Here is a 28,000-nt window from a genome sequence, read left to right on the forward strand (position 1 = left end):
TTCATGCATTACTGTTAACAGTGTAAACTATATAATCCTTTTGGAGAAAACCTGACAGTATATAATAAGAATGATGACAGTCTTACCCTTTGAACCTGCTGTAGCTCTTCCTTTCTGGCAATTTATCCCGATGGTGTCATGAGACAAGAACTTATTGAGCAACTGCAGTGCTAGAAGCTGTGAGAAATGGAGATGAAGGAGACAGATTCTACCCTGAAAGTGGAGTTGGTGCAACTTAAAGGCACTAACGTAATTCACATTCAAAAATGTCTTCATGGAATTAATTATAATGAGAAAAAATACTTAGTGACAGCCTACATATCTAAAAATGTAGAACTCATTATTTTCCTGACTCACCCACCACCCTATAACCAACTCTCTCCCGTTCTTCTATGCATACCCTGGGAGTGAATGGCAACACCAGCCCCAAGGTGCCTTAACCACAAGCTGCAGCCTTTCTCTCCTTCCTCCCTCTCCTTCATAGCCCAGCCCCATCCAATCAGTTCTCAAACTATAGGCATTCTCCCTGCAGCTGCCTTTATCCAGGCTGCCACTACCTCTTCCTTAGCAGGTGTCCATCTCCATACTTGAGTTATTTCTTCCTCTGGTCTGTTTTCCAACTTCTTTGAGAGTTGTCTTTTCAAAATGCAGATATGACTGATTATGGTACTCCTCCATTTAAAACATTCAGTCCAAACTCTTTACTGGATACATAAGACCCTATGTGGTCTGGTGCCTATTTACCTCTACAGTCTTGTTTCTTGCTTCTTCTCCTATACACACACACACACACACACACCACCAGTTTCTACCCTACTGCATTGCTTGCAGTTCCACTGGATTGCACCATGGGTCTTTGCACATGGCACTCCCTCTCCTTAAAAGCCTAGACTGACTTCTAACCCCATCCCATGATTCCAGGCTGGCTGACTCCTATTTATGCCTGTTTGTTCTTCCAGACTCAATTCATATGTCATCTCTTGTAGGGACATCTTCATGATATAGGTCCCTTCCTGACACATGCAGATACAAGACTCGGTTAGGGGGCCCACTTATGTTCACACACCTGATACATACCCCTCATGTAGAATGTCAGTGCTTTGGGAAGCTGAGGCAAGAGGATCACTTGAGGCCAGGAATTCAAGGCCATCCTGGGCAACATAGTGAGATCTCGTCTTAAAAAAGAAGAAAAAAGTTTAAATTAGCTGGACACGGTGGTGCACACCTGTAGTCCCAGCTGCTTGGGAGATTGAGGAGTTAGGATCACTTGAGCCTGGGAGTTCAGGGTTACACTGACCTGTAATTATGCCACTGTACTCCATCCAGCCTGGGTGACAGAGTGAGACCCTGTCTCTAAAATAAATAAATAAATAAATAAATAGTCAGTACAAGTATTATATGATGCATAAAGACAAAATGCAGCAAAATAGGTCAATGTGTTCCCTCACTTTTTGTAGCAAAGTGTTTTTTAGTGTTATTTTTAATTGATAATAATTGTATATATTTATGGGATACAATGTGATGTTTTGATGCATATATATACGTTGTGGAATGATCAAATCAGGCTGTTCTTTGTGGTCAGAACATTTAAAATCCATCCTTTTAGCTCTTTTGAAATCTACAATACGTTATCATTAACTACAGTCACCGTGCTGTATAGTGGATCACCAGAGCCTGTTCCTCCTGTCCCACTGAAACTTTGGACCACTTGAACAGCATCTCTCCTTGCCCACCCAGGCCCCTCCACCATAGCTGAGTGTTTTAAAACTATTCCCAATGAACACCTAAATTTAAGCAGTGCCTGAATAGCTTTCACAACTCTACAAAGTGAGCAGGGAGAAATCTAACTCCTTATGCCATTAATATATAAACAGGAACTGTTTCACTAGATCTGTGTTAACTTCAGATGCCCTAGTGAACAGGAGTTTTTATATTAGGTTCAGCCTGAATTACCCATCTTGACCTAATCTAACTGATGTAAATGGTAGGAATTAATTTTGTGCAGGCAGGGATAAAGACTAATCCAGGTCAGTCAGCACCTTGTAATTAATCCACATACTCTTTAAAATAGAGAAAGAAATGTTGGCACACTCTCTGGCTTAAGGTTCTGCACCAATCTAATGTAGAGTTCTAAAATTTTATGGTGTTCACATTTCAGGGTTGAATTACAAATAACAAAGGCTTTGCTAAAGATGGTTATTTCCAATGGCCAAATCTTGAGGTGTTAGGAATTGGTTCTAACCAATCATGAGCAAATGAATATGTGAATTAAACACAAAGTATTTCTAGGTGATTTTTAAATATGATTAGAAAACCTGGGTTTTATATTAGGTTATCACTGATATTGCAGTTTTAAAACCTGAAATCTCTGAATATCAATTAATTATAAACTAGAAATCAGCCTAAATTCATTACCTTTCATTGCTGAGACAATAAGTAATAAAACTCTGAAAAAACAACAATATTAATGAGCAATTTTCTACAAAATCAAAATTTTAAACTCTTATTAAATTGTGTGTGTGAGTGAAAGTGCCATAATGACGTATGGTAGCCTTGCCTTGCTTTGATATAGAGGAGAAAATAAATACAGAAATCATGTTTGTAGGATTTTAAAGGTTTGGCATGAGAAAGCTCCATTGCCTTGACTTTTCTAAGTTGCTCTGTTCTTGATAACAGTTTTTAATATAATTTAATGTAAGTTGTAATCATATAATAAATATTAAGCTCCAAAGAGATATTTAGTTATTTGTTAAATTTCTTTAACTTCATGGCTATGTTCAGCAATATAGCATTTCTCAGGGCAGAGAAGATGTGAATATTAAATGTAAGTAAGGGAGAAATACAGGCAGCTCACTTTTCACCAAAGTGTTCTCTTTGAAGAATCCATAAAATAAAGTAGTTATCTTAAAGCAGATCATGTTTTCCCATGGGAATGAGTTCATAATTACAGGCTTGCTTCTTTACCTAATTATAAGCAATAGCATACTTTAAAAAACTACAACAGCTGTGATAGAGATATCACCCACGCTAATTATACCAAAGTCCTCAGGGCAGTATAGTTGTTCATTCAGTCATTCAGCAAGCATTCGTTGAGTATGTACTCTGTGCCAGTTGCTGTTTCAGGCTGTGGGAATTTGATGCAGCCAAGAAAACACATGCACTTTCCCCGCCGCCCCATCAATATATTAAACTAGACTAGTAGGAGAGAGGGCTGTAAGCCAGATATTCATTGTAATTATAAATGCCATAAAGGAAAAAAAAAAATACAGGTAGGCATTATCATAAGGAGGTGATCGCCATGCTGAGGTCTGACAGGTGAGCAGGAACTGAGGTGGGGGCAGAAAAGCGACGTGGAGAGACAGTGAGCTTTGGAGGGACTTAGAGATGAGTGATGTGTCTGGCATGGTATGGGACAGAAGGTCAGTAAAGTCAGCAAGGGGGCCAGGATGGGAACATGTGAGTGCTGGAGGCCAGGTTACATACAGGTTGTGATCCTTAACCTAGAAGAAATGAAAAGGCATGGAAGAGTTTTCAGCTGATGGGGTAAGGATAGGGTGACATCAGGTCTGCCATTTGAATGATCATGGCACTATAGTTCTCCCCTCCAGACAATATTTAGTAGAATGTTATACTAGTACAGATGGAAGATGACCAGGGTAGAGATGGAGAAAAGGAAGTGACATGCGAGTGAATTAAGAAGTAAAGAAATTGACTAGAAGTGCTAATGATTTGAATATGTGGCGTGATGGAAAAAACGTGGAAAGGATGGCTCTGAAATTTCTGGTTGGCAGAACCCCACGAATGATAGTGACATCCCTTGGAAGAGGGCCCAGTTTGGGAGGAAAGTTGTGTTTCATTTTGGGTATATTACATTTCAGTTTCCTGCAAAATCTCAAAGCTGAGCTATCAAATAGTCACTTGGATATACTGGTCTGGTGCTCAGAAGTTTGGGCTGAAAATATAAATGAGTCATTGGCTGATCCTGCAAAGGAGATTGAAGAGGGATGTTGGTACAGGGAGGTGGAAAACCAGGATTCTAAGGGGCCATGGTCCCCAAAGGAGGACAGTGCTTAATATGAAAACAGTGGCCAGAAGTATCAGATGCTTCCAAGAAGTTATACGCAGAAGAGACTGATAAATATCAGTTGGGTTAAGCAGCATCATATTACAGAGAACTGTTTTGGTTGGGGATATGTGCGGTGAAGTGGGGAAGAGACTAGATTGGAGCGAGTTGGGGAAGAGATGAAGACAGTGAGTACAGATAACCCATTTGTTGCTTTTACACTTGAAGGAAGAAGAGGGCTACAGCTGGAGGAGGACTCACTGAGAATCATGGAAAAGTTGCCTTAGATGGGCAAGTTTAAGCACATTTTCCCACCATTAGGACAGACAAAGAGGAGGTGCCCTTGGGAAGTAATGAAATCTCTAGGCAGTAATGCTCATATAGAGTCCAAATTCTATATGTATTTACAAATACATTTTTTCATGGAATAACTTATTTTAGCAGAAAACCATACATGCATTGGTGTTTCCCCTGCTTTTCACATATATATGGCCACTGCAATGCTGAGCACCGTAAAGACAGCATGGGAGTTAGCGAGTGCTCAGGTGAATTTTGTGCAACATCCAGTCAGAACCATTCAGCCTGGGTAGTGGTTATCACTTGGAGAAAAGAAAGGATAATAGGCCGGGTGTGGTGGCTCATGCCTGTAATCCCAGCACTTTGGGAGGCTGAGGCGGGTAGATCAAGAGATCGAGACCATCCTGACCAACATGGTGACAACCCCTCTCTACAGAAAATACAAAATTTAGCTGAGCGTGGTGGTGTGTGCCTTTAGTCCCAGCTGCTCGGGAGGCTGAGACAGAGGAATCACTTGAACCCAGGAGGCAGAGGTGGCAGTGAGCCAAGATCGTGCCACGCCTGGCGACAGAGCGTGACTCTGTCTCAAAAAAAAAAAAGGATAATAATGGATCTTTTTTTTTTTAATTTCTCTTCTTAAAAAAAGAGTTGTAGAATTTCCTCCATGTTCTTTGTATTGAGAATTCTATATACACAGATGGTTCCACATCCTCCAAGTTTAGAAAACCTTTTTTCCCCATCCACTGGAGTAGTCAGCTTTGCACAGCTATCCTTCCGTAAATGCAGCCCGGAGCAGAGTCCCGGTGGTGTCTGAGAGAACCCAGCGATTCGGAGCCAACTTGAGGCCCTGTAGTGCAGGGAGACCCTGAAACCTGTGAATGAGCTTCCTGAACCCAAGCTTTGCAGCTCCTCAATTTCTTTTTGGCCTTGAGTACAGAATGGAATTTGCAGCCGCTGATGAAGTACGGCTGAATGGGCCAGGCAGTCATCCTTTAAAGCTAAACCCCACTCTGCAGTGTGCACAGAGCATGGTGCTTTGCAATATGGCTCCACCCCAATTCTAAAAAGCCTGTTAATACAAAGACTCTGCTTTACCTACAGTTGACTCTGCCTCAGTACATCTGGTGAGGGGCAAACGTGATGCCTGCTCCCTAAATCCCCCCTTCCCCCACAGTTAGGCTAAGACCACCTTGCTGAGGCCATGCAGCCTCTGTGCATGGGGAGGCTGAGCCTGCATGTCTGGGCCTTGTGCTGGCAGGCCCCAACGACACTCCAGAAAGAGCCACTCACCTGTGGCAAAGTTGTCAGCAGCTGAGTCAGCTGCCAAAGTAAAAAGTACACTAAAGCTGCTTACCAGGCCACGATAAAGGCCACCTGCAAGACTGCAAAAGCGAAGTGTGGCACAAAACACTGTGCTGCGAGTGGCCACATGAGAAACCAATGGCCCACACCCACAGTGCCGCATCTGTCAGAAGCCACCATCTCTGGGGGTCATTTTGTTCCTCAAGTGCATGTCCCTGAGCCAGTCCACCAGACAGGGAGGCTTGGGGAAAGGGCAGTGAAGACCCTCTCCACCCGGCCAGGTTCTGCCCAGTTTGAGAATTTGAAACCAAGCAGGAAGGCAGAGGGAGACTAAACTCTCACCTTTATTGCTGATAAGCTGACATCGGAGATTGTGTCTCATGTCTGGGTGTGCAGCTGTCCTAATACCGAACTTAGAATCGGAAACTTCCTAGATAGCAGGCTGACCTGAGCAGCCCTTCACACATAGGAGCAGACCTTGCACCTGCAGGGGGGAGGCAAAGCGGGTGCTACCAGTGGGCAGCTCTGTGCCCCGAAAGCAAAAGTGCAGCCAGATCATGCCTGCCCAGTTTTCCCTTCGTATGCATGCCAGTCTAATTCCTGAGTCCTGCCCCCAAGAGAGGCATATGCGGGTTAAAGAGAGACCAGGAGCTCCTGGAGCACCACCCAAATGAGAGAACAGCAGGAGTGAGGATGAAACACGCCACACACAGCCCCACTCTCACCCCAAGACTCCTCCCTGACGTTATAGTAGGAGGTCAAGTATTTGCTACAGAGTTGGATGTCATACTTAATGCTGATGGCTTCGGGTGCATCTTAACAGTTGACAACTACATCATCACAGCTTGACACATGTTTCTTCAATTGGCATGTGTTCTTTGTGCTCAGAACCACATTAGGCCCTAAGAGACTCCAGAGAAACACATGGCCCGAGTCAACCTTGTCCTCTGTAGAGCGCAGATGGGGACAGTATTTGTGTTTATGAAATTGAGAGGATAGTTGTCAATTCGTCACGATAGGACATTAGCAACAAACACCCATGAACGAAAGTTTGTTGTGGGCCACACTGGTCTTTAAACAGCCTTCAGGATGATTCTGGTTTTCTAGATGTGTTTCCTTTCTCAGTGAGTCCCTTTTCATGAGAGGAGAGGGGGTGCATATTACAATAAGACAGGTTTGGGAGGGAAATGACTTCATGGTCACTGTTGAGCTGCTTCCCTTTGCATCTCGGGGGAAGGTGTGGTTCACCCGCAGCGGGTCCGGTGAAGGAAGCACGTGTGTGTGTGTGTGGAAGGGTGGCGCTGACCTCCCAGGCAGGACATTACCCTTCTTCCTCTTCCTGACCACTGCTGTTCCCACAGCAGTCACGGTCATCGCTTAGCTTCCTGTTGGGGAAAACCTTGGACACTGTGCGTCCACCTGCTATAACTGGCAAACTAAGGATGACAGAGTGTTCAATGATGCTGTTCATCTTGAACCCTGAGGTGACGCATGGACCCCTCTGCGCTAGTATCCAGGGCATAGGACGTCTGAAGGAAAGATGGAGCCATTCTTGGTGGGGCGGAAGAGGTAGGAAACTGCTGCCTGGACAAATCGTATTCTGGGGCAAAGCATCACAGGCGAGTGAAATATGGGAATATTGGAGGGGGCCTGGGATGGAGGTAAGATGGAGCGATCCTACGGTTTGGCACCTGCAGCCAGGGTGGTGGCAAGGGCAGTGGCAAGCAGTGGGTTTCATGGAAGGATAGAAGTATCAGGCAGCCTCCTCAGGCGGAGACCGCGGGTAGATGTCCCTGGCCTCCGGGACTGTCTTCAGCCAACAATCTGTGTGCTGGGTACATATGCTATACTGGGCACAAAGAAGGCTGTGGTCCATGACTTCAGGAAGCCCTCAGGCTAGTAAATTGGCATCTTCATATTATCCTTAGATCCAGGCTGACAATGTAAGCAAATGTGGAAAGCTTTAGAAAATGCAGGCTCCCTGGTACTATCTTGGACCTCATAGAACAGCCATTTCAGAGCAAGTCCTCGGAATCTCCATCCCATTAAGTGCCCCCTGAGGCTTGGGGATAGATAGTTGCGTGAGACAAACTATAACAAGTAAATCATCTCAACAGAGTGCGAGAAGTACTGTGATTGGCTGCTTAGGGAATGACAAATGCACAAAGGAGGTTCTCCTATGTGGGAAATTCAGGTGCGGGGTTGGGGACTTGTATTTGAAATTTCAACTGGCTCCATCCGCCTACTTTTTCACATACCTCCATATGCTGTCTGGTGGCTGATGGCAGCAGCTGTGCAGGGGTCTCAGTGTCTGAATTTGGGCAGTTTGCTGTGCTTCCGAAATGGTTCTGGCCAACCCTGTGTCTCCCTCTGGACTTCTGATTGGCCCATGGGGGATGAGGATTTTTGGATCTGTGGCAGCAGTAATGATCGAGGCCTCCATGAAGAGCGCCACTTGGAGGGTGTTAGTAGATTTTTAATAGCCTCCATTCCGAGTCCTTTAGATGTGTTTCTTTTCTCAGTGTGTCCCTTTTCATGGCGGGAGGTGGGGGTGTATCTTACAATAAGACAGGTTTCGGGGGGAAATGACTTCATGGGCTTGCTGTTGAGCTGCTTCCCTTTGCATCTCCGGGAAAGGCGTGGTTCACCCGCAGCAGGTCCGGTTAAGGAAGCACGTGTGTGCTTTCAGCATCGCTGCGTTTTCTCTGCCACCTCACCCTAAGGATGGGGTCAAAGTTGCTTCTGCTTGTCTTGTTGGAGGCTCTCTTCAACTCCCTACCACTCCTAATTCTCAGCCCATGCAGTCTCCTACAGTGGAACACGAAGTTCCAAAGAGATGGTTCCAGGTGAATGCACAGCTGTGTTCCCACCTCCTGATCCTGTCTCCAATGAGTGACACTGGGCCGTTCCTCAAGCTCTCTCCTTAGCCCCCTCTTCCAAGACAAGACCAAACCCCACACTTGAGCACTGGGCTCCCCTGCTCTCTTCCCTAATGCCACCCCACTCCCACAGGGCATGGCCCCAGCAGAAGACAGCTTCAGCCTGTTTTATTGACTCTGGGTGTGACAGGAACAGAGATTTTGAAGGCCTCTTTGCCCTTTTCCCTAGAGAGTAGGTGGCTTTGCCCCTGAGCAGCAATTCCCTGAACCCATCAGAGCCCAGCTCAGCCCTCTATGGCAGAAGGAGCTTCCCGTGGAAAAGAGGAATCCCACTCTAGTGAGGAAGGAGAGGCACCCCACAAGGAGGCCCAGGACACGTGCCTCTCATCAAGGGCTGCCCCTCCGAGATGGTGCTGCAGGAATCCCGCCCTGAGATTGGGGTGTGGAGAGAATAGAGCCAATAGCTTCCTACTCTTCTACCATTTTAAAATCCCATCCTGCATTTTGACTTTCCCTCTGATCACAGTGATACTAAAGGTTTTCTGAATTTTGGAAAGGTCTAAATAATAAGGTAAATGTCAACAAAATGAATATGTAAGGTGTGTATCCTCAAAATACTCTTTCTTTGGTAAATTGTAGTTTTATTTAAATGTGATCAGTTTTAAGTGATTTGGGGAATTTGCCCACCTCCTGCAGAAACTATCTTGATCTTATTGAATTAAATAAGATGTAACCAGGGAAGGGGGGAAAAAGAGTGAAATCAGGCATGGATCATTCCATCTATGTAACCCGTAAAAGTCATAACAACAGTAAATAATACCAAAACCTCTCAGGCTGCCTACAGCTAATTCAATCTCAACTTCTACTACCTAGGCTGAATGAATATAGCATACAGAGATGGCCAAGGGATTCTAGAACTTTCTAGAGCGACTTGCTCCTCCCCCTGCTTTAATGCAGTCATTGGTCACTGCCCAGTGTGCACCTGGCACCTGACCAGTAGGGGGCACATGGGAGCAGTGTCCTATTATGAGCACAGCTCAGGCACCAGCTGGTAAGGATGAGGCACCTCTACCTGGGCTCCACAGGAGAGCTAATTAGGTCATTGGATTCGATTCACCTTTTAAAAGTCTTTGAGAGTTTACTTGATTGGGATTTTTATTAAATCTCTTAACCAACTTTCCTCACTCTCAAATGCCAGTGTAATTCTGTGAACACTCCAAACATTAGAAATACTTTTCTTGTATTGTAAACAAATTCTGTTTATGTAGAAGATGGTTCTCTTTGGAAAAACAATTGCCTGAAAACTCTTCCAATTTAGCAAGGAAAATAGTCTGAGAAAAGAGAAATAGGTATGCAGGTACATGCCCCGCCTCAGCCCTCCCACACGTGGTCATTTTTGCTTGTTGAAAAATTAGACTTTAAGTAAAAAATGAAGCATCGAAAATGATCCCTCATAGCAAGGAGACTGTGCTTTTATGATATTGGCCTTTCTCTTCTGTTGATTGACTTTATTCCTATTCTTCATTTTTATGTTTCCTGTCGTCTGTTTTTCTCTTGTCTCACCTCCCAAGCTTTCTTTCCCTGGGCCTCCCGAGGGAGGTCTGACAACGCAAGAAGGATGAGAATGTGGGCGGGAGATGAGGGCGGGAGGAACTGCCCGGACCTGTCAGCCTTGGGTGTAGCACCTGCAAAGAGGACATGATTCTCCTGCGGTGACAGCCTGACCAGGCCCCCGCACCCACCAAGGCAGGACCACGGCGACCTGGGGAGCATGCTGCCAGCAGCTATGGTGGGGGCTCTGGTCAGAGGATGGAGGAATCGAAGCTCTCCTCAAAGGGCTGAGTCAAAACTTCTTATCCCACCGAGCCAAGATGGAATTGCAATTCAGGGTATGTTTGACACCTTGATGTGACTGTGTGGCCCTTTGTAAAGGGTTCAGAGGGTGATCATGAGCTTATAAGCTTTTCTCTACCTTCAAAGGGAACTGACAAATCCAGAATCTGTTTTTCTTCTCAGGTTATCATAAATTGTGACTAATTTTACTTGTGGGAGGTCTATTTTCCTTTCCTAATCAAAGACTTCAGTAGTCACGTAATACCTTCAGTAGTCACATAGTAAAAGGTTATTACTACCTTCTTTTTTTTTCAGAGCTTTTATTTTAAGATGGAATTCTTGTTCTGTGGTATTTGTGTTTGCCTGGTAGGATGAAAAAGGTGTACTGGCTTGGCAAATTTTAGTCTAAATCGTATCACTTTATTATGTCTGGATGGGAGATGGGGAGAGTACTTAATTTCTGGGTTTTCTCAGGAATTCTTTTTATTTTCTGTTTTGTTATGATTGTTTTGAGGCAACAATAGAACTAGTGACAAAAATATAGCTTTCTTGTTAACTTAGTTCAAAGGGTAATTATGGCCTTTTTCTGAAATAAATTTTCATTAGAATGAAATACTTTGGAAATACCTGACCTCGTTCTCTTCTGTCTGGACCTTGGACTCCTTAATGGTACTTACTAGAAGGGAGCTCTTTGGTCTTGCCGACGATGGACCCATGGGAGGAACACAGTGCCAGCTGGGGAAGCAAGTCTGAGCCCAGAAGTCATAGACTCCCAGGGGCTCTCAGAGCTGGCCTGCTGCCCCTCCATGCTCTCATCTGACCCCACGCCCTGAGAGTTTCCTAGGGAGTAAACACAAGTGTTCTTGCATTTCAACAAATATGTATTGAAAGCAAATATATACCAGACATTTTTTTACGCAGTGGCATGCTCTGCTCTATAGCTAATCTACTTCTAAGGGGTGTAAAAAACAAATGTTATCATCTGTTTTGTTTGGACAGTGGTTTCCAGCCATACTTTTCAGGCTGACTATATTCCAGAAGAGTCCAGCCAAGAAACTCTTTTGAAAATAGCCTGATAAGTATTCATTGCAAGATAGTAAATTTGTCATTTAACCAGGTATCCAAAAGAGACAAGGCTGTTCTATGTTCTTAACTGCCAAATGATGAGTGATTATTTGTAAAACTTAGGCATTCAGTTAGAAGTGCGAATCACAGTATTTAAAAAATTAATCATCTGATTTTGCTCCTTTGCTTCTCAGATGAGAAAACAGAGCCCAGGGAAGTTGATTACTGAGCTTCAGGCCCCACAGCCAATGAAGTGGCAAAGCAGGCCTGGAATCACATGTCCCAAACACTTAATCTTACATTTTCTTTCTTTTTTTTTTTAATTTTATTTTTTGAGATGGAGTCTCACTCTGTCACCCAGGCTGGTGTGCAGTGGCGTGATCTTGGCTCACTGCAACCTCTGTCTCCCGGGTTCAAGTGATTCTCATACCTCAGCCTCCTGAGTAGCTGGGATTACAGGCATGCTCCACCATGCCTGGCTAATTTTTGTATTTTTTTGTAGAGACAGGGCTTCACCATATTGACCAGACTACTCTTGAACTCCTGACGTCAGGTGATCCACCTGCGTTGGCCTCCCAAAGAGGCCTTCTCTCTTTGGGATTACAGGAATAAGCCACCAAGCCCAACCATTTAATCTAACATTTTCTCTCTTATCTCATACCCTCCTGATAAATTTGACAAATTTCTGTAACAATATTCAGAGCTTTGCAAGGTAACAAAGTAAAAACATAGTAAAAAACTATGCTAACATGTAAGAGATTTTTTAAAAAACAGTGTATTGAGATATAATTCACGTGCCACACAATTTACCATTTAAAGTGTATAATTCAATGGCTTTTGGTATATTACGTTAGTTACTTTTTAAGCTGTGGTAAAATATACATAACATAAAATTTGCCATTTCAACCATTTTAAATGTACAATTCGGTGGCATTATATTCACAATGTTATGCAACCATCACCAGTATTTTTATAATTTTTTATCGCCCCAGACAAAAATTCTGTAACCATTAAGCAGTAACTCTGTTCTCCTCTTGTCCTGTCTTTGATAACTTCTAATCGATTTTCTGTCTCTATCAATTTGCCCATTCTCCTCTGGGAATTTACTAGACATTTTATATGAGTGGAATTATCTACTATTCTTTTCTGTTTGACTTATTTCACTCAGTATAGTATTTTCAAGAGCCATCCATATCAGAAGTTCATTTCTTTTTATGGCTAATGAGATAGTCTGTTCTAATTCCCTTTTATTTCATTCTCTCTCCTTTTAATACACTTTAATTTCCAACCTGGTCATGATATCCTTTAAGTATTTTTCAATCTACTGGTACTTTTATATTTAAGTTATTTAAATACAACTTAAGTGTGAAGAGACTCTTAGGAAGGTGTTTATTTTCAGTTAGTTCTTTAAAGGCAGGAGCCAGCCATATGTTAATCTTTGTTAAAAAATCTTTTTGTCGGATTTCCGGCCAAGATGGCCGAATAGGAACAGCTCCGGTCTCCAGCTCCCAGCCCCAGCGACACAGAAGACGGGTGATTTCTGCATTTCTGCTTGAGGTACCGGTTTCATCTCACTAGGGAGTGCCTAACAGTGGGTTCAGGACAGTCGGTGAAGCGCACTGTGCGCGAGCCGAAGCAGGGCGAGGCATTGCCTCACTCGGGAAGCGCAAGGGGTCAGGGAGTTCCCTTTCCTAGTCAAAGAAAGGGAAAACAGACGGCACCTGGAATATCGGGTCAGTCCCGTCCTAATACTGCGCTTTTCCAACGGGCCTGGAAAACGGCACACTAGGAGATTGTGTCCCGCACCTGGCTCGGAGGGTCCTATGCCCACGGACTCTCGCTGATTGCTAGCACAGCAGTCTGAGATCACGCTGCAAGGCGGCAACGAGGCTGGGGGAGGGGCGCCCGCCATTGCCCAGGCTTGCTTAGGTAAACAAAGCAGCCAGGAAGCTCGAACTGGGTGGAGCCCACCACAGCTCAAGGAGGCCCGCCTGCCTCTGTAGGCTCCACCTCTGGGGGCAGGGCACAGACAACCAAAAACTCAGCGAGAACCTCCACAGCCTTAAATGTCCCTGTCTGACGTGGTTCTCCCAGCACGCAGCTTGTGATCTGAGAACGGACAGACTGCCTCCTAAAGTGGGTCCCTCACCCCTGAGCAGCCTAACTGGGAGGCACCCCCCCAGTGGGACAGACTGACACCTCATTCAACCGGGTACTCCTCTGAGACAAAACTCTCAGAGGAACTATCAGACAGCTGAATTTGTGGTCTCACGAAAATCCGCTGTTCTGCAGCCACCGGTGCTGACACCCAGCCAAGCAGGGTCTGGAGTGGACCTCTAGTAAACTCCAACAGACCTGCAGCTGAGGGTCTTGTCTGGTAGAAGGAAAATTAACAAACAGAAAGGACATCCACACCAAAAACCCATCTGTACATCACCATCATCGAAGACAAAAAGTAGACAAAACCACAAAGATGGGGAAAAAACAGACCAAAAAAACTGGAAACTCTAAAAAACAGAGCACCTCTCCTCCTCCAAAGGAACGCAGTTCCTCACCAGCAACGGAACAAAGCTGGATGGAGGATGACTTTGATGAGTTGAGAGAAGAAGGCTTCAGACGATCAAACTACTCTGAGCTACGAGAGGAAATTCAAAACAATAGCAAAGAAGTTAAAAACTTTGAAAAAAAATTAGAAGAATGGATAACTAGAATAACCAATGGAGAGAAGGGCTTCAAGGAGATGATGGAGCTGAAAGCCAAGTTTCGAGAACTACGCGAAGAATGCAGAAGCCTGAGTAGCAGATGTGATCAACTGGAAGAAAGGGTATCGCTGATAGAAGATGAAATGAATGAAATGAAGAGAGAAGGGAAGTTTAGAGATAAAAGAATAAAAAGAAATGAACAAAGCCTCCAAGAAATTTGGGACTATGTGAAAAGACCAAACCTACGTCTGATTGGTGTACCTGAAAATGATGGGGAGAATGGAACCAAGTTGGAAAACACTCTGCAAGATATTATCCAGGAGAACTTCCCCAATCTAGCAAGGCAGGCCAGCATTCAGATTCAGGAAATACAGAGAACACCACAAAGATACTCCTCGAGAAGGGCAACTCCAAGACACATAATTGTCAGATTCACCAAAGTGGAAATGAAGGAAAAAATGTTAAGGGCAGCCAGAGAGAAAGGTCGGGTTACCCACAAAGGGAAGCCCATCAGACTAACAGCTGATCTCTCAGCAGAAACTCTACAAGCCAGAAGAGAGTGGGGGCCGATATTCAACATTCTTAAAGAAAAGAATTTTCAACCCAGAATTTCCTATCCCGCCAAACTAAGCTTCATAAGTGAAGGAGAAATAAAATACTTTACAGACAAGCAAACGCTGAGAGATTTTGTCACCACCAGGCCTGCCCTAAAAGAGCTCCTGAAGGAAGCACTAAACATGGAAAGGAACAACCGGTACCAGCCCCTGCAAAAACATGCCAAATTGTAAAGACCATCGAGGCTAGGAAGAAACTATAGCAACTAACGAGCAAAATAACCAACTAACATCATAATGACAGGATCAGATTCACACATAACAATATTCACGTTAAATGTAAATGGGCTAAATGCTCCAATCAAAAGACACAGACTGGCAAACTGGATAAGGAGTCAGGACCCATCAGTGTGCTGTATTCAGGAAACCCATCTCACGTGCAGAGACACACATAGACTCAAAATAAAGGGATGGAGGAAGATCTATCAAGCAACTGGAAAACAAAAAAAGGCAGGGGTTGCAATCCTAGTCTCTGATAAAATAGACTTTAAACCAACAAAGATCAAAAGAGACAAAGAAGGCCATTACATAATGGTAAAGGGATCAATTCAACAAGAAGAGCTAACTATCCTAAATATATATGCACCCAACACAGGAGCACCCAGATTCATAAAGCAAGTCCTCAGTGACCTACAAAGGGACTTAAACTCCCACACAATAATAATGGGAGATTTTAACACCCCACTGTCAGCATTAGACAGATCAACGAGACAGAAAGTTAACAAGGATATCCAGGAATTGAACTCAGCTCTACATAAAGTGGACCTAATAGACATCTACAGAACTCTCCACCCCAAATCAACAGAATATACATTTTTTTCAGCACCACACCACACCTATTCCAAAATTGACCACATAGTTGGAAGTAAAGCTCTTCTCAGCAAATGTAAAAGAACAGAGATTATAACAAACTGTCTCTCAGACCACAGTGCAATCAAACTAGAACTCAGGATTAAGAAACTCAGTCAAAACCGCTCAACTACATGGAAACTGAACAACCTGCTCCTGAATGACTATTGGGTACATAATGAAATGAAGGCAGAAATAAAGATGTTCTTTGAAACCAACGAGAACAAAGACACAACATACCAGAATCTCTGGGACACGTTCAAAGCAGTGTGTAGAGGGAAATTTATAGCACTAAATGCCCACAAGAGAAAGCAGGAAAGATCCAAAATTGACACCCTAACATCACAATTAAAAGAACTAGAAAAGCAAGAGCAAACACATTCACAAGCTAGCAGAAGGCTAGAAATAACTAAAATCAGAGCAGAACTGAAGGAAATAGAGACACAAAAAACCCTTCAAAAAATTAATGAATCTAGGAGCTGGTTTTTTGAAAAGATCAACAAAATTGATGGACCGCTAGCAAGACTAATAAAGAAGAAAAGAGAGAAGAATCAAATAGATGCAATAAAAAACGAAAAAGGGGATATCACCACCGATCCCACAGAAATACAATCTACCATCAGAGAATACTACAAACACCTCTATGCAAATAAACTAGAAAATCTGGAAGAAATGGATAAATTCCTCGACAAATACACCCTCCCAAGACTAAACCAGGAAGAAGTTGAATCTCTGAATAGACCAATAACAGGTTCTGAAATTGTGGCAATAATCAATAGCTTACCAACCAAAAAGAGTCCAGGACCTGATGGATTCACAGCTGAATTCTACCAGAGGTACAAGGAGGAACTGGTACCATTCCTTCTGAAACTATTCCAATCGATAGAAAAAGAGGGAATCCTCCCTAACACATTTTACGAAGCCAGCATCGTCCTGATACCAAAACCTGGCAGAGACTTAACCAAAAAAGAGAATTTCAGACCAATATCCTTGATGAACATTGATGCAAAAATCCTCAATAAAATACTGGCAAACCGAATCCAGCAACACATCAAAAAGCTTATCCACCATGATCAAGTGGGCTTCATCCCTGGGATGCAAGGCTGGTTCAACATACGCAAATCAATAAATGTAATCCAGCATATAAACAGAACCAAAGACAAAAACCACATGATTATCTCAATAGATGCAGAAAAGGCCTTTGACAAAATTCAACAACCCTTCATGCTAAAAACTCTCAATAAATTAGGTATTGATGGGACGTATCTCAAAATAATAAGAGCTATCTACAACAAACCCACAGCCAATATCATACTGAATGGGCAAAAACTGGAAGCATTCCCTCTGAAAACTGGCACAAGACAGGGATGCCCTCTCTCACCGCTACTATTCAACATAGTGCTGGAAGTTCTGGCCAGAGCAATCAGGCAGGAGAAGGAAATAAAGGGTATTCAATTAGGAAAAGAGGAAGTCAAATTGTCCCTGTTTGCAGATGACATGATTGTATATCTGGAAAACCCCATTGTCTCAGCCCAAAATCTCCTTAAGCTGATTAGCAACTTCAGCAAAGTCTCAGGATACAAAATTAATGTACAAAAATCACAAGCATTCTTGTACACCAATAACAGACAAACAGAGAGCCAAATCATGAGTGAACTCCCATTCACAATTGCTTCAAAGAGAATAAAATACCTAGGAATCCAACTTACCAGGGATGTGAAGGACCTCTTCAAGGAGAACTACAAACCACTGCTCAATGAAATAAAAGAGGATACAAACAAATGGAAGAACATTCCATGCTCATGGGTTGGAAGAATCAATATCGTGAAAATGGCCATACTGCCCAAGGTAATTTATAGATTCAATGCCATCCCCATCAAGCTACCAATGACTTTCTTCACAGAATTGGAAAAAACTACTTTAAAGTTCATATGGAACCAAAAAAGAGCCCGCATCGCCAAGTCAATCCTAAGCCAAAAGAACAAAGCTGGAGGCATCACGCTACCTGACTTTAAACTATACTACAAGGCTACAGTAACCAAAACAGCATGGTACTGGTACCACAACAGAGACATAGATCAATGGAACAGAACAGAGCCCTCAGAAATGATGCCGCATAGCTACAACTATCTGATCTTTGACAAACCTGACAAAAACAAGAAATGGGGAAAGGATTCCCTATTTAATAAATGGTGCTGGGAAAACTGGCTAGCCATATGTAGAAAGCTGCAACTGGATCCCTTCCTTACACCTTATACAAAAATTAATTCAAGATGGATTAAAGACTTATATGTTAGACCTAAAACCATTAAAATCCTACAAGAAAACCTAGGCAATACCATTCAGGACATAGGCGTGGGCAAGGACTTCATGTCTAAAACACCAAAAGCAATGGCAACAAAAGCCAAAATCGACAAATGGGATCTCATTAAACTAAAGAGCTTCTGCACAGCAAAAGAAACTATCATCAGAGTGAACAGGCAACCTACACAATGGGAGAAAATTTTTGCAACCTACTCATCTGACAAAGGGCTAATATCCAGAATCTACAATGAACTCAAACAAATTTACAAGAAAAAAACAAACAACCCCATCAAAAAGTGGGCAGAGGACATGAACAGACACTTCTCAAAAGAAGACATTTATGCAGCCAAAAAACACATGAAGAAATGCTCCTCATCACTGGCCATCAGAGAAATGCAAATCAAAACCACAGTGAGATACCATCTCACACCGGTTAGAATGGCCATCATTAAAAAATCAGGAAACAACAGGTGCTGGAGAGGATGTGGAGAAATAGGAACACTTTTACACTGTTGGTGGGACTGTAAACTAGTTCAACCATTGTGGAAGTCAGTGTGGCGATTCCTCAGGGATCTCGAACTAGAAATACCATTTGACCCAGCCATCCCATTACTGGGTATATACCCAAAGGACTATAAATCATGCTGCTATAAAGACACATGCACACGTATGTTTATTGCGGCACTATTCACAATAGCAAAGAGTTGGAACCAACCCAAATGTCCAACAACAATAGACTGGATTAAGAAAATGTGGCACATATACACCATGGAATACTATGCAGCCATAAAAAATGATGAGTTCGTGTCCTTTGTAGGGACATGGATGAAACTGGAAAACATCATTCTCAGTAAACTATCGCAAGGACAAAAAACCAAACACCGCATGTTCTCACTCATAGGTGGGAATTGAACAATGAGAACTCATGGACACAGGAAGGGGAACATCACACTCCGGGGACTGTTGTGGGGTGGGGGGAGGAGGGAGGGACAGCATTAGGAGATACACCTAATGCTAAATGACGAATTAATGGGTGCAGGAAATCAACATGGCACATGGATACATATGTAACAAACCTGCACATTGTGCACATGTACCCTAAAACCCTAAAGTATAATAAAAAAAAAAAAAAAAAAAAAAAAAAAAAAAAAAAAAATCTTTTTGTCTCTAATACTTAGTCCGGGACCTGGCATAGAATAAATAACAAATTTATCCTGAGATGGACAGATGGATGATTCTTAAGGTTTTACTTTTAGGTTTCAGAAAACAGATTTTGGCCAGGCATGGTGGCTCACGCCTGTAATTCCAGCACTTCAGGAGGCCGAGGTGGGTGGGTCACCTGATGTCAGGAGTTTGAGACCAGCCTGACCAACATGGTGAAACCCCGTCTCTACTAAATACAAAAGATTAGCCGTGCATGGTGGTGCATGCCTGTAATGCCAGCTACTCAGGAGGCTGAGGCAGGAGAATCGCTTGAACCTGGGAGGTTTCAGTGAGCTGAAATTGTGCTATTGCACTCCAGCCTGGGCAACAAGAGCGAAACTCTGTCTCCAAAAAAAAAAAAAAAAGGAAGAAGTAATATGGTCTTTGAGCTTTAGTTCTTTATTCTCTGGAATAATATTTTCTTTTGACATTAAAATTTGTAGTTGCAATTGTTTCCCACTCCATAGAATTGGTAAATATAAAATGGCCTTGTGTTGAATAATAGAAGCATTTTACTGTGCCATGTCAAAAGTGAACTCAGGAAATCTGACAATGGCGAGTTCCTGCCTTTAGTGACCTTTTGATGGTGTTTATTACCGAGGGTGATGGGAGTCTTCTGGCTGCTCGACAGTGTAAACTCATAACTGCTCTTTTATTGCTTTTGTTTTATTTTGGATTTTTTTAAATTTTATTTTTCCGTAAGTTATTGGGGATACAGGTGATATTTGGTTACGTGAGTAAGTTCTTTAATGGAGATGTGTGGGGTCCTGGTGCACCCATCACCCAAGCAGCATACACTGCACCATATCTTGGCCCCACCAACATGGTTACTGTTTCTCAGCGCTGGGCTCAGGAACTGACATCAGTCAAGCCACACCAGAAGCTGCTACTACTTCAAGAAGCCTTTTCACACCTTACTAGAGTGAGGAGACGGAACATCGAGGTTTATTTCAGTGGTTCATAGTTTTCACCTCCAAATATCAAATGTAACTGTACTTCTCTAATGGTTCTGCCCAAATAAAGTAAGCATGCATATATTTGTGTATGAGTAGCCTGCCATTCAGCACAATAAAACATGCCCTTCCTGGGCTTCAGCTATTCCAAAAGGTGTGGAGGATGTGAGGCAAAGGGTGCAAAATGAAACCCTGGATTAGGAGTGAAAATTATTGCAGGATGTCTTTACTGGAGATGATTTCCCCACTCACTCTCTTAAAGATCTAATCAGGAACAGACATTTGCACGTTTTATGTTGCAAACAAGTTATTTGGTTTGTTGAGTGGAATCAGTTATTTTCGTGCCTGTGTGATTTCAGGAATTCTATTCTCCTGCTTTTGGAAAGCTGCTTCAGCTCACAGATCCCTGCCTCCTGTGAACACTGGAATGTGGGCTGTGTTGCTCTTCCGCAACCCAGCGCATACATTGTTCACTTTCCCCATAGTCCTCCCTCATCTGGATGATGAACCCAGTTAGATCTCCATGGCCTGATACTCTCTAAATCCACCATGGCGGTTGTCCTACACAGAGTTGGCACACAGTGAATATAGCAGTGACTTCAGAAACCTGAAATACTAATATTTATCCTTTTCTGTTTGACCTATTTCACTCAGTATAGTATTTTCAAGACCCATCCATATCAGAAGTTCATTTCTTTTTATGACTAATGAGATGGTCTGTTCTAATTCCCTTTTATTTCATTCTCTCTCCTTTTAATACACTTTAATTTCCAATCTGGTCATGAAATCCTTTAAGTGTTTTTCAATCTACTGGTATTTTTATATTTAAGTTATTTAAATACAACTTAAGTGTGAAGAGACTCTTAGGAAGGTATTTATTTTCAGTCATACTTCAGGCATGAGTGAAATAATGTTATAAAGGACAGAGGCTGGTTTTTATATATGGCCTGTGTAATCTGTCTTGATGCTTTTTAAGCCAAACCAGATACTTAAGTTATTATTGCTTTTTACATTTCAAAGGCCTACAGACTACCATTGGCCTAAATATAAAATAATAATTTCTGTCTGTAGAGCTGTACACCCTGTAGTCGAAAAGAAAGCCCTTCCTTCCTCATTTCTTAATGACAGCCTATAATCATCTCTGAGCAATTTTTAAGATTTTTTCTAAACCACCATTTCCGTCATTATGTCGGCTGGGGAAGAGTCTCTTCTTCTATCAATAGAATGGTTCTCATTCCTTCCCAAGTCCAACCACCCACCTTGTGAGAAGAGGTCGCTGTAAATCTCATCCAACTTTCTTTTTCAACAATTATGTTAGGAGAAATGTCAGATGATAAAATCAGTTAATCACCAAATATTTACTGAGGACTTAGGAAAAGTTTTGGGGAGCCATTGGAGAGAAGGTGACTGAACCACTGTAAGTTCTACCCAAACTCTGTTTCCTCATTCACTTCCAGCCTAGGCTTGAAGGAACAAGAGACCAGGGGTGGATCCAGGTTCCTGTCCAGTTGGGACATGGCCCATTTCCTTTGTTAGGCCTGGGAGCAGTCTGAGGAAGCCTGGTTAGGCATCTGTCAATCCCAACTGAAGTCACTGTTCGTATGGGGTGAGGAATTTTTAACCTGACCCCATATAAGGCCTAGCAACTTCAGGCTTGAGTAAAATAAAGACTGAGAAATTGCACATCACAACTTAATGTTTGTTGTGTTTATGTACTGAAAGTATTTTATGTTTGTAAACTCAAAATTAACCCCATTTTATAAATAATGGTAATGACTATAATGCTTTAAAATAATTTACTGTATTTGTCACTCTTTTCTGATGGAATTTAATAGACTCTCCTACTCTTAGTTTACTTCAGATCAACAATACAACTCTTTTCCCATATTTCTTCATAATTAACTATGTAATTATCATTTGATAAAAGCGTCTTATTTTAATTAGAATAATATGATCATGGGCTGATGATTCAATAAATATTCACTGAGCAGCTGCTATGTGGAAAACTAATGGCATGCTGGAAAGAAAATAATTTTTCCTAAGGCTTGTCCTTGACCTCAAAAAAGCATTTGTGATCTAGAGAAGACAAATTTAAAGAAATGCTGCAAGTATAATATGAATAGGCAGAATTAAATAAGTACTAAATGAATATCAGAGGGGAAAAAATGCTAATTTTAAGGGAGAGTATAGAGTAAGCAGAATTTGAATGGAGCCTTCCAAACCGTTGAGGATACTTTCAACTCTGAAATTTGGGCCAAGAGAAAGTAAATACTTGCTTTTGTCACACTTTCAGTCTCTTTTAACTCATGAAGTTTCTACTAAGTCAAACTGAAATTAATTAGTTACACTGTTAGAGCGAGCGCGTTGGTGATTTCTCTGTGTAGAAAACAGTGGAAAGGCCATCCAAGGGCAGGCGTTAGCGTAAGCAAAGGCACAGAAGAATGAAAGCAAATGACATTTGGGGGAATGTTGAGATGTCCATATGGCTGAAGTTCCAGGTCAGAACATAGAAGGCCTTAAATGTCAAGATAAGGAGCTTGGACTTGATCTGTAGACCTCAGGGAACTGTTCCTGTGGTTGGATCACCTGAGGTCAGGAGTTCGAAACCAGCCTGGCCAACCTAGTGAAACACCATCTCTACTAAAAATACAAAAATTAGCTGGGTGTGGTGGTGCACACCTGTAGTCCCAGCTACTCGGGAGGCTGAGACAGGAGAATCAGTTGAACCTGGGAGGCGGAGGTTGCAGTGAGCCAAGATCACGCCACTGCACTCCAGCCTGGGTGACAGAGCAGGACTCTGTCTCGAAAAATTAACAAACAAACAAAAAACCTATGTGTGACTTATTTGGTGTCTCTCTGCTTCCTGGAAGTTGCTTCTCAACTTTTGGCTTCTCTCTCTGATCATTCTAACTCTGGGACTTGGAAGCTCTTGTGTCAGCAAACAAAATCCACAGCGGCTTTCTTCTTCCCTTTGAGTGATCACCCAGTGATTCAAATTGCCCTTGGAATAATCTCTGAATTCCCTGGGATAGACTCTGAGGTCCTGCATCAGTAACTACCCTCTCTCTGGTCACACTGGAGCACAGCTCCGTGGTTCAGGCTAACCACTCCCCCATGTGTTTCGTCTCTCCTGGCCTGGCTCTCTTCTCCAACACTTGGCTGCTTTCTCACCCGCTCTGTGCACATCCTCACCCATCACCGCCTTCCAGAGCCAGCTCAATGCCCAGTCCTTGGGAAAGCATATATGGCCCATGTTGTTACGTTCATAAATCATACAGCAGCATCTCTGGAGTGTCTCCTTTGCACAAGGCTGTGAGAGGAATGCACAGTCGTGAGTGGCCCAGGTCAGGATGCAGGGACCTCATGACTAGCTCGAGAGGCAGAGCAAAATGGCAAAAGATGCAAACAGCACTTCAAGAGAATGGAAGCTGTGTCGCGTGATAGTGTAGAAGTCATTCCCAGCCAAGTCGGTACAGGCTTTGTGTATAGTTATTGCTTCCCTCATCTTCATCTTTGTACATGCTTCTGGGAGTTCACATGGAAGGCTTTGAATCCTTGACTGTGATCCATTCAAAGACAGGCAGCATGGATCTAGTTTATAAGAACCTTTGCCAACAAACATGGCGGAATTTCCTGTTTTATGTCTGCCATTAGTTGTTAGGTGGGGACCGTCCCTGTCCTGGCATGCAGGACTCTGCTGCTGGAAATTATTATAGCATACAGAGTCCCAGACTGAGACCGTCTAGGTTCAAATGCCAGTTTCACTCCTTACTAATTGTGTGAATTTGAAAATTATTTCATCTCCCAGTGCCTCATTTTTCTCAAGTAGGGATGATAGTAATATCTGCCTTTTAGAATTGTTGTGAGCATTCAATGAATTAATTTAAAGAGAAAATGTTTCAAATAGTGCCTAGCTGGGCACGGCAGCTCACAGCTGTAATCCCAGCACTTTGGGAGGCCGAGGCAGGTGGATCACCTGAGATCCGGAGTTGGAGACCAGCCTTGTCAACATGGTGAAACCCCGTCTCTACTAAAAATACAAAAAATTAGCCGGACGTGTTGGCAGGCGCCTGTAGTCCCAGCTACTCGGGAGGCTGAGGCAGGAGAATGGTGTGAACCCGGGAGCGGAGCTTGCAGTGAGCCGAGATCGCGCCACTGCACTCCAGCCTGGGGGACAGAGCAAGACTCCGTCTCAAAAAAAAAAAAAAAATACAAAAACTAGCCGAGTGTGGGGGTGGGCACCTGTAATCCCAGCTACTTGGGAGAGTGAGGCAGGAGAATTGCTTGAACCCGGGAGGCAAAGGTTGCAGTGAACTGAGATGGTACCATTGTATTCCAGCCTGGGCAACAGTGAGACTCTGTCTCAAAAAAAATAAAAATAAAAAGTAAAATAGTGCCTGGCACATAGTAAGTACTCAAAAAATGTTAGCTATAATGATTTATATTATTAAGTAGTCCTCGTGACTGTGTGATTACCATCTTTTAAAGTGTTTTCTAGTCAATTCCTAGTAACTGGAGCTGCAGTTCTTAGTAGCTGGAATTATCAACATATCTGCCTTCTGTGCTAGTAAATTTTTGTACATCTAAAGTTTTAAAACCTCTGCATAAACATTCCCCCTGGAAAACTAGAATCAATGGTATTTTATTATTCCTACATTGACATTTTAATAGCCAAGAATGGCTTTTAGAAGAATTAGGAAGACACACGGCATCTGTCAGTCTCGATATCGTAGTTCCTGTTATGTTTCTGTTTCCATGTGAACCCTGTTTTTTCAAAAGTTTGTAAGTCTTTTGCTCCATGGTGAGATTCAGCAACAAGTTTCTATTCCAAAGAACAATATTTGTCCTACTTAAACCTACCCTGGTTTCCATTTTCTTTGCTCAGTGGTTTATGCTTCTAGAACTTGAATTCTGTTTGATGTTTTTGCAAATACAATTTTTCATATTTGGTAATTTTGAAAAACTTAAAAGCTCCAAGTCTAGCACGTTGTCCTTTGATTTTTAGATAGTGAGCTGCTTAAGATAAGGGTTTAGAAAATATTAGGAATTCACTAGAAATATATCTCTGTTCTACAAACTAGGATCCTAGGCTGTGTTGGGTGTTTCTTCCTTATAGAGAAAAGAGCTGATTCTACTTACCTTGAAAATTTAAAGTATAGGGCAGTGGTTAAGAACACCAAAATCCTGGCTCTTCTACTTAACATTTGTGTAATCTTGGACTTGTGTAGCTTGCCTAAGTCTTGAATTGCCCATCTTTCAAATGGGAACAATGGGATTCTCCTGAGAGCTGGATGAGACCATGTATGTCAGTTGCTTGCAGCAGTGCCTAACAAATACGCACACCAAAAAAGTTAAAAGAAAAACAAACAACAAACAAAAAAGCCATGCACACCCAAATGTCCATTATTATTGTTTCACAGAGGTCTGACTCCAGAGTTTCTCTCATGAACTGTATTTCTGGTTGTTGATATTTTCTTGTAACAAGATGGGCCCTCCTTGAATGGAGGAGGATTTTGTGTTGTAAATAGCTATAAAGCGACTAAGTCGATGTTGTTAAGTCATACTCGTCAGGAAGAAAGGGCAGGAAAATATAAAAATAATTCAGACTTAGAATCTTTACCTTAAAAATGTTAATTTTTTACTTTCTTGGCCACTTTCACAACCAGTCAAATGAAATGGAGATATTCTTTATAGAAGTTACATGGAGGGGGCAGAAGACTGGTATCCAAAACCCTGGCTCTATGTCAAGGTTGTGATGAGGAAGAATTCAGATCAAAGAGACTATTTTAGGATGTCTTCCCTCTGTCAATAGTTCTTAAAGTCCACATATCCTATAAATGATTTATTTGACAGCTTAGGTTGAAAGTCCCTGGGAAGCCTGGCAGAGGAATTCGTCCTAAGGCCAGGAGACCCAGGGTAGAGCTGCAGCCGGGGAGAAGCAGAGGGCTCTTTGAGCGACGTCTGTTTCCCCCTTTCTCTGAAGCCCAAAGCCACTTCAGGGCCTGCAGCAGTGGCAGTCTGCCAGCTTCAGAAGAAAATCTGCAGTTTTCCATTTGAAATTAGAGGATGACACTTAGACATTTGATCATCTTGCATTAAACACTTTGAATATCTCATTACACACACACACGGCGCGCGCACGCACTTTCTCCCTTCTTCAAGAATGCGTTAGCGTTGGTTCTGGTGGTCTGTTCTTCTTCAGCCCCGTTAATCTGACTTCGTGGGTGTATTTCATAACAACAGCGTCTCCATGCAAACTGCACAAAAGGAATCTTCAAGCAGCCAGAAGTTGGAAATGAATAATTGGTTCATGAGCATAATTTTACAAGTGATTTTTTTAAAGTCTAGAGATACCAGAAATTATTTGTGAGAGGGAAAATGTCTCAAGGTAAGTATATTTTAAAAGTATTCTTGTGTGCATGAGACTGAATCCCCTGGTGGTGGTATGGTGGTTTTAGAAATCAAACTATAGGGCCGGGCGCAGTGGCTCACGCCTGTAATCCCAGCACTTTGGGAGGCCAAGGCAGGTGGATCACTTGAGGCCAGGAGTTCAAGATCAGCCTGGCCAACATGGTGAAACCCCATCTCTACTAAAAATACAAAAACAGTGGCACACGCTTGTAGTCCCAGCTACTTGGGAGGCTAAGGCACGAGAATTGCCTGAAGCTGGGAGGCAGAGGTTGCAGTGAGCCAAGATGGTACCACTGCACTCCAGCCTGGGCAACAGAGTGAGATTCTGTTCAAAGAAAAAAAAAAAAAAAAGAAGTACTTTTAAATACATGAATGCTTCTGAGCACTTTAAAATTTCCCCAGGAGGTAAAATAGAATATATGTGATGATTTGTGAATATATATGAAAGAGTAGAACCGTTACAAACAATTTGTAAATTCTCAAGCTTTAAGAAGGTGGATAAAATGGTAAAGTTTCCACTGCTGAGCCCTACCAAAGAGCTTGTCATGTTGTAGGCAATGAGGAGAGCAGTGAGCTTGGACTCAGGTCGGTGCCTAGGAAGACTGTCTTAGCTCTTGAAGCTTCCTTGGAATTTTTGCAAGGTCGTGGAGCTTAAGACACTAGCCTTAAAGAAGCGAACCCTGAGTGGGGGAGATTTAAGGACAGGCATCTGGGAAGTAAGTCGGGTGCCTGGGAGTTGGGCAAGTGGCCCTGGTGTGGTCCTGAACAAGCTTCTCCTATTTCAGAATCTCGCTGAGGGCCGGCCCTGGGAGGGGAGCCCTTTGCAGAAGTTTGGTTGGTCATTCAGAATTCAGATGGTCCCAGCAGGGGCATCAGCTTTTTGTGTACAACTGGAAGAGAGTTCGGCTTCTCCATGTATTGAGACATCTGTTTACTCTGGCCAGCCTCCTGCTGGAAGATTGACACAGACAGTCCCATGCTGTGCAAAGGGAAGATGCTGTGTTTTGTTTCCTAATACCAGAGCAGCTTTCTTACAGTGAGGAATCACAAATGTCCCCACATCACTACCTGCTTAAGAAAGTGATTCTGGTCCTCTTTGATAGATCCTGAAGAATCTGCTTAAGAGTTTCTGAAGACATTTTGTTATTCTGGTGGTGGTGTTTTTTTTGTTTGTTTGTTTTTAAAGAATGTTATGGATAAAGACCAAATGTTGGCTAATGCATCAAACAAGTAGATCAGTTGTAAAGTATGGGTTGAAATGCTTGGGACCACAAGTGTTTTGGGTTTCAGATTTTTTTTTGGATTTGGGAATATTTGCTTTACATAATGAGATATTTGGGGGATGGGAACCAAGTCTAAACATGAAATTCATTTAGGTTTCGTATATACCTCATACATGTACCCTGAAGGTAATTTTATACATATTTTAAATTTGTGCATGAAACAAACTTTTTGTTAAGTACTTACATGTAGTGTTTCCTGTGTGTGGAGTTACCCACTTGGGAGTCATGTAGATGCTCAAAAA

Source organism: Symphalangus syndactylus, chromosome 2, assembly GCF_028878055.3.
Source record: "Symphalangus syndactylus isolate Jambi chromosome 2, NHGRI_mSymSyn1-v2.1_pri, whole genome shotgun sequence".
NCBI lineage: Eukaryota > Metazoa > Chordata > Mammalia > Primates > Hylobatidae > Symphalangus > Symphalangus syndactylus.